Source organism: Frankliniella occidentalis, unplaced genomic scaffold (genome assembly GCF_000697945.3).
Source record: "Frankliniella occidentalis isolate FOCC.00 unplaced genomic scaffold, Focc_3.1 Scaffold3, whole genome shotgun sequence".
NCBI lineage: Eukaryota > Metazoa > Arthropoda > Insecta > Thysanoptera > Thripidae > Frankliniella > Frankliniella occidentalis.
This window is the reverse complement of record NW_026267133.1, coordinates 592,094-598,322: the sequence shown is the minus strand read 5'-3', so window position 1 is coordinate 598,322 and position 6,229 is coordinate 592,094. Positions and strand designations below refer to the sequence as shown.

The 6,229-nt window shown below is 59.3% G+C and overlaps 1 long non-coding RNA gene across 1 annotated transcript; it reads right to left on the bottom strand.

Annotated features, from left to right (window-relative positions):
- On the bottom strand, positions 1–484 carry LOC113216582 (uncharacterized). Its single transcript, XR_003304016.2, has 3 exons — positions 319–484; positions 168–233; positions 1–88 (listed from the first exon to the last, which is right to left on the bottom strand). It is a non-coding gene; the product is annotated as an uncharacterized LOC113216582 (long non-coding RNA).
- Positions 485–6,229: the final 5,745 nt, after the last annotated feature.

Here is a 6,229-nt window from a genome sequence, read left to right as displayed (position 1 = left end):
TCATCTTACGTTAAAATATATTTATGCCGCCGGAGGTCCAACATCACAGATAAACAATAGCACATTGCCAGAGCTAAACAATAAGACCCTGGAATAAAAGGACACAGGTATTAAACCAGTGGCAGGACATTTCATCATGGATCATTTTCTAAAGGAGGCTAACTCACCGATGGCATATTAGGAGGATTGTTAATTCCATACAGAAACCGCATCGGGTCTATAATCATCATAACCTGGATGACACATGTGAGGTGCGAGGTTAGAAAATGTGCCCCACATAAGAACAGCAAAATATCCAGAATTACCACTGGAACTCACCGGAATTCATTATCAAATCTCACTTGTACAGCTTATAAAAGCAGAAGCTCAACAAATAAATGGCCCAGCCATTATAATCTTCCAGATGATTTAAGTTAAAATTACCGGACCTGCCGGCTTGCTAAACTCAGGGCGACTGACTCACTACCGGAAATGGCGGATGTGCCGGATGTAGTCCGCTCTGGACTTGTCAGCCAGAAACAAAGTAGTCCCTGGCCCGAGTGTGAGTGGCGGGAAGAGGCGCGCCAAAGGAGGGAGGGAACATTTAAATAGTAACGAGAGGAAACTGAGCGTTACAACGTCCCCCCTGACGAGGCTGCAAAGCCCCTCAGGTTTTCGTACAGCTCAAGTAAGTAGCTAGCTACAGCGCCGACAGCGGTCCGGGAGCGCAGAGAGCACACCGGTGGCGTGGCGGCGGCTGGCGAACAGGAGGCAGCCTGCCCTGCCCACTGCCCAAACGCACAAACAAACACAGTGACACACGCCGGTCGCCCACTCTCTGTAGATAGCAAAGGGGGGGAGTGGAGGGGGTAACTTTGTCCTCTGGTAGAGACAGTCTCTAGGGGACTGTCTAAAAATAGTGGTTACCAAAAGTTTGGTCTCTATTCATCACTCCACCTGCATCATCAGTCAGTGTGAAAAACGAACCCTGCTCGACTCGGCTGAAAGGAAGAGAGGGTAGCTCCGCCTCCTAGGCCTGCCAATAGAGATTGCAACGGCGTGGCACGGCGTTGCCGGGAGGGCGCGGCGTTCGACGTGGCGGGGCGCGGCGGGGCGTGGCGGGGCGTGGCGGGGTGCGGCGCTCCGCCGCGGGGCACGGGAAAGGGGTGTCACAGGGGGCATGGCGGCGCGGGGGCACGGTGCGCGCTCTCGCATCCCTCGGGGCTGGCATGCGCGGCGAGGCGCGGGGGCGGCAGGGGGAGGTGGAGGGGGGGGGGGGGGGGGGAGGGAGGGGCGTGGGAGAGCGAGCCGGGGGCGTGCGTGTGTTTTGCAGGGGAGCGCAGCGGTGGGGAGGTGTGAAGGGGGATCGAGCTGAGTGCTCGCTGCTGGCTGCGGCGGGTGGCCTACCCTCACAGAGGCTGGGGGAAAGGGGGGGGCGGGGGCGGCGAATAACGACGGGAAATAATAGAAAGAGACAGAGGCGCGCATTGCGCGCATTGTTTTCCGGCTCACGGACTCCTCTCCTCCGCAGGCGCGCTGCCTCCGCGCGCACTCGGCCGCGACGGGGCCCGCCGTGGAGGTAGGCAACTGGGCGACAGCAGTGCGCGCCGACTCGGGGGCTTGCCTACCGTCCAGGCGCCCTGCTCCCACTGCGCTCTGCGCTCGCTCCCTTGCGGTTGTCGGAGGCGGACGACGGCGGTGGAGGGGAAGAGAGAGGAAAGGAGAGAGAGGGAGAGAGAGAGAAAGGTGGGTTGAGGGGCAGGGAAGGGTGCACCCGATACTACGCTTTTACGCCCTCGCAGGAGATGAAGAAAAACAGCGGCTGGTCCGCCACCCCCACCACCCCGCTCCTCATTTTATCGCAGCCCCCCCCCCCCCCCGGCCGCACGTCAGAGGCCCTCTCATCGCCATCATACCAAAGTGCGCTGCCGGGCCATTTGTCTTGGTGGCGGAGGCATGGAGCTTGGCTGGACCGTGGAGGCTGGGCCCGGCGGTCACCTTCGGGAAAACGTTTACTAACTAACGCAGTGGGGAGACACCCAGCAGAGATGTTGACGCCATATTCAGGAGTAGACAGTTTCATGCCAAAAGCTCCAAGGTGAATGTTGTGTTTTTTTTTTCATGTGGCGGAGGAGACACACGTCAGATGTCAGATTCACCCCTCTTCGGACCGCATGTCTTGTCCTCCTCTAGGTCGTCCGACGGGCGAGGCTGACGCGGCGGGCCGGGGTCAGGCCTCGGATTGGATTTGAGTGGTTTTGTGGCGGCGTGTCTCTGACGGGCTCGCGTGGTCGGGCCAGGTCGGCTGGAGGGAGAGGGGGAGAGGGAGGGTGGGAGTCCTCTACATTCCTGAACATTGTGCCGCAGGGTGCGGCGAGGGGCGCGGGGCGGGGGGTCGTTAGGGTGGCCGCCCCCCGCCGCGCCAAGGACATGGAGAGGGGGCTGGTGGCGGCCGTGGTGGCGCGCGGGGAGGCTGAACGGCGTGGGAAGCTCTGGAATTTAGTTAGAGGGCGGTGCGGAAAAGCCCTTTGGCCACCCCAATGAAAAAGGGGAAGGGGGAGCGAGGGTAGAAATGTGCGGGGCTGGGGGGTGATGATGCCCGACGCATTCCAAACAGCCTGCGCTATAACACCTCGCACTCGCACGGCCGGAGGTATGCTAGGCGGGGAGGCTGGGAGGCGTCGTCGTATACGCGCGAGATCGAGGTATTTCTTTTTTTCGACCCGTTCAAAATGCTCTGCCGCCGTTGCCAAACTCAACACTTATAGGAAGTATGGAAATTCGCCTCGGCCATCACTATGCTGCTATACCCTTCGGTTCAATTTGTGGTGCCTTCGGTGCAAGGATGGTCGATAAAGGACGTCCGTTTTTCTCCGATTCATTTCGGCAAGTTTCGGGGGCTTGACGCCTGCGACTGCGAGGGTAGGCCAACCCGCAGTACCAGTATGCACTGCAGGTAGGACATTGCCTGCCTACCAGGTGCTCCAAAAGCTTGAGAGGCTGAGCTTTTCTTGCTCGTAACGGCGATTGACCGACCAGGATGGTCGTACTCTCTAGTTTATCCCATAGTTGCGCGTGTCGCAAAGTGGCCGTCGGCCGAGCCGTCGGCCGTGCCAGCTTGACGTCAGCGTCGAGTTTCTTCTCTCCGTCGACCGCGTCGGCTCGCCCAGCAGAGCGGTCGCGAGCGGGCCCTGAACCCTCTCCCCCGCTCCCCCGGGGGGTGTTTTTAGCTGGCCGTCCTTGTCGGCCCGCCCCGGCCCGCCAGGTGGTGCCCCTCCTCTCTTTGCCCGGAGGCGTTAGCCTTGGCGCCGGCTCCGTAGCACTCTGTAGCCGGAGGCATCGTCGAAGTGACCTTTATCTCCCCCGCCCCGCCCCGCCCCGCCCCGCCCCGCCTTGCCCCCGCTCCTTTGGGCCTCTCTCACCAGAGCGGCGCGGCGGCGCCTCATCGGCCCAGCTGAGTGGCCACGGGGAGTACTACAATGGCAAACGGCTCGAATGACGGTGACGGTGCTTTTCGCCGGGCCTTCTCGCAGCTCCTCCCCTTTCCAAAGCGACTCGGCGGCGTTTCATTCGGGCACTTCTCCCCGACGCCCCTAGTAATGAGTGCGCCATTTCAGGGAACAGGATTACGAACTGAAAAATAGACAGCTTTCACATGCGAAAAAGGCGCAAAATTTGAGTCCGAAAAGACGGTCGAAAAGTGAGTACTTTTGACCAAATTTAGTCATCCTAGAGAGGTGAGACAACCCAATAAGCCTAGTTCCAGCTGAAGATACATGTTTGAAGTTCAAATAAGTATTTTTTTAAAATAACAGTTCCGGACGAAATCGTGTTCGCTGTTGGGACATGTGGCTGTCCCAGTTCAAGGACATGATGGGCATCATCCTGGATCGCAACAAAACCCGCACAGCACCGAAATGTTTAATGAGATACCAAACCCGCTGCAATGATTTTTTGACAATATTTTTGGCGAATTTTCCACGAAAACTTTGCATTGTTACCGGTCTTCCTCCTTTAAAGGTAAATCGAATAAACATGGGCTTCTTCCCAAATAACCTCGGCTCCCAAAGCGCCGACCGCTCGCTCGATCGCTTGCTCGCCTCTTCACCTGACTTCCCTTATCCGATTGGGCCCTCATAGCAATTTCACTCGTTCGAGCCAATTGTTGAGGAACCATCGGATGTCACTCTGTCCGTCACTAAACGAGTTGTATCGACCTCAGGAATTTCAAAAGGCATTCATCACACTGGACTCGAATCGAACGCCGGAAGGTGGTGCTGTGGCTCTAGTACGACCAGAGACTCGGACCTGCCACCATGGAGGCCCTCCTGGTCGTGTTTCTCCTCTGCTGTGTGCCTCCCGGGGTGCGGGCCAGCCTGCCCGTCGTGGAGTCTGTCGCGGCCCCCGAAGCCAGGAGCGCCGCGGCGTTGCTCACGTCGTTCATGAAGCCTCAGAGAGCTACCCTCGCCGTACTGGGCGATTCGCGTTGGAGCGGCACATTCATCCGGGAACTGTCCACAGACATCCCGCGGGTGCTGATCCCGATGCTGAACCTCAGCCTCAGCCTTGCATCGGAACAGGAGGAAAAGTACTCGAACACGCAGTTCGACCGCCTGTATCACGCACTGATGGTCACGCACTGGGCACTCTTTGTCCCCACGGATGGCCTGGAGCAGCTGCTCTTCGCAATCAGGAACCTCGCCCAACACAAGGGAAGCATGGTCGCCCGGATCCTCTTCTGGACTACGGAGTCTATGTTCGCCAACCGAGACAAGGTGCTGCGGCGCTTCTCCGAGACGAAACTGTGGCTAGGCGGCTGCCAATACGCTCTGGCTCTCACCTCCACTAACGGCAGCACCACCCTCTACCATCTGACCTGCACCTCTGATGACGCCTGCAGAAGCAGACAGATGACAATCTTGGAGACGGACGAGTGGTCACCCGTTGATCAGCGCTGGCGTCTGGGGGCCGATGTCTTTCACCAGTTTTGCAATGGTTATCGTCCGATCGGCAAGCACCAGGACCTAACCATGTTTGTACAGACAATAAAGGGATCGACGAATAAATCATCGCTGTTGGAGCTGACGAAGGTTGTCGTTGACTCAGTGAGTCGAGGCCGTCATCGACGGCTAGGTTCGAACACACCGGTAAAGTATCAGGAAACATGGCGTTACCGTGGAGTTCATGTCGCAATGATGGAGTGCAATTTGGCCGCAGTCCTCACAGACGAGTCTTTCTTTGGTCTGAGAGGTTTAAAGGAGATGGGTTACATACCCGACAGGCAGATGGCCGTTGCTGCTGTCATCGTGCCCGCGGGCTACGGCAGTAGAGTCAGCATCGTGGAGTCGGTCACGGTGGAGTTCTCGTCAGCGCTGTGGTTAGCCACGGGACTGGCCACCCTGTGCACGGTGGTGGTCTTGAAGTGCACCCGCCGGCAGGACGTCAGTGGCGCGGTGTTGCAGGCGCTTGCCCCAATGCTGGGGCAGGCGACGCCGCCGCCCGCCCCACCCCGGCCGCAGCTCGCCGCCTGGCTGCTCGCATGTGTCGTGCTGACTGCCGCCTACCAGGGCCTGCTGCTGGGCAGGCTTTCCTCGGCTGTCCCCCGACATGAACTGGAGAGTCTGCGTGACCTCGAGGACAGCGGGCTGCCCGTGAAGATGTCGGCATACCTAGCATACAGCCATCTACTGACGGACAAACTGACCGCGCGGACAGAGTATGTGCTGTTCCCACAGATCAAGACGATCATCGACACGATCGCCAACGCTCGCAACTGCGCCCTCGTTACCTTCTTCAACCGACACACGAACGGCTACATGCGGCCCTACATGACGCCGCCCAATCCGAAGCTCCACGCCATGAAGCTGAGCTACTCCCACTTGAACATCATCGCGTTGACCACCAAGGGGTCGCCGCTGGAGCGCCCCATCGCCAGGGTGCAGGCGCGCGCCGAGGCGGCGGGGCTGCTGGCGCGCTGGCGCCGCGCGGAGTACGAGCGCGAGGACCGGGACGACGCCAAGAGGCTAGTGTCGCTGCAGGGGCCGCGGCCACTGACGTTGGCGCAACTGAAACCGGCCTTCGTCGTGCTGGGCGTGGCGCACGCCGTGGCCGTGGTTGTCTTTGCCCTCGAGGCGCTGTGCGCCTGGCGCGCATGCTGCACCGCAAGGAAAATGGTGCGTGGTGGCTGCATCGGGAGAGACATCGCCCAGAAAGTACGTCCTATTTTTACAGATTAATTCGGCACATTTCG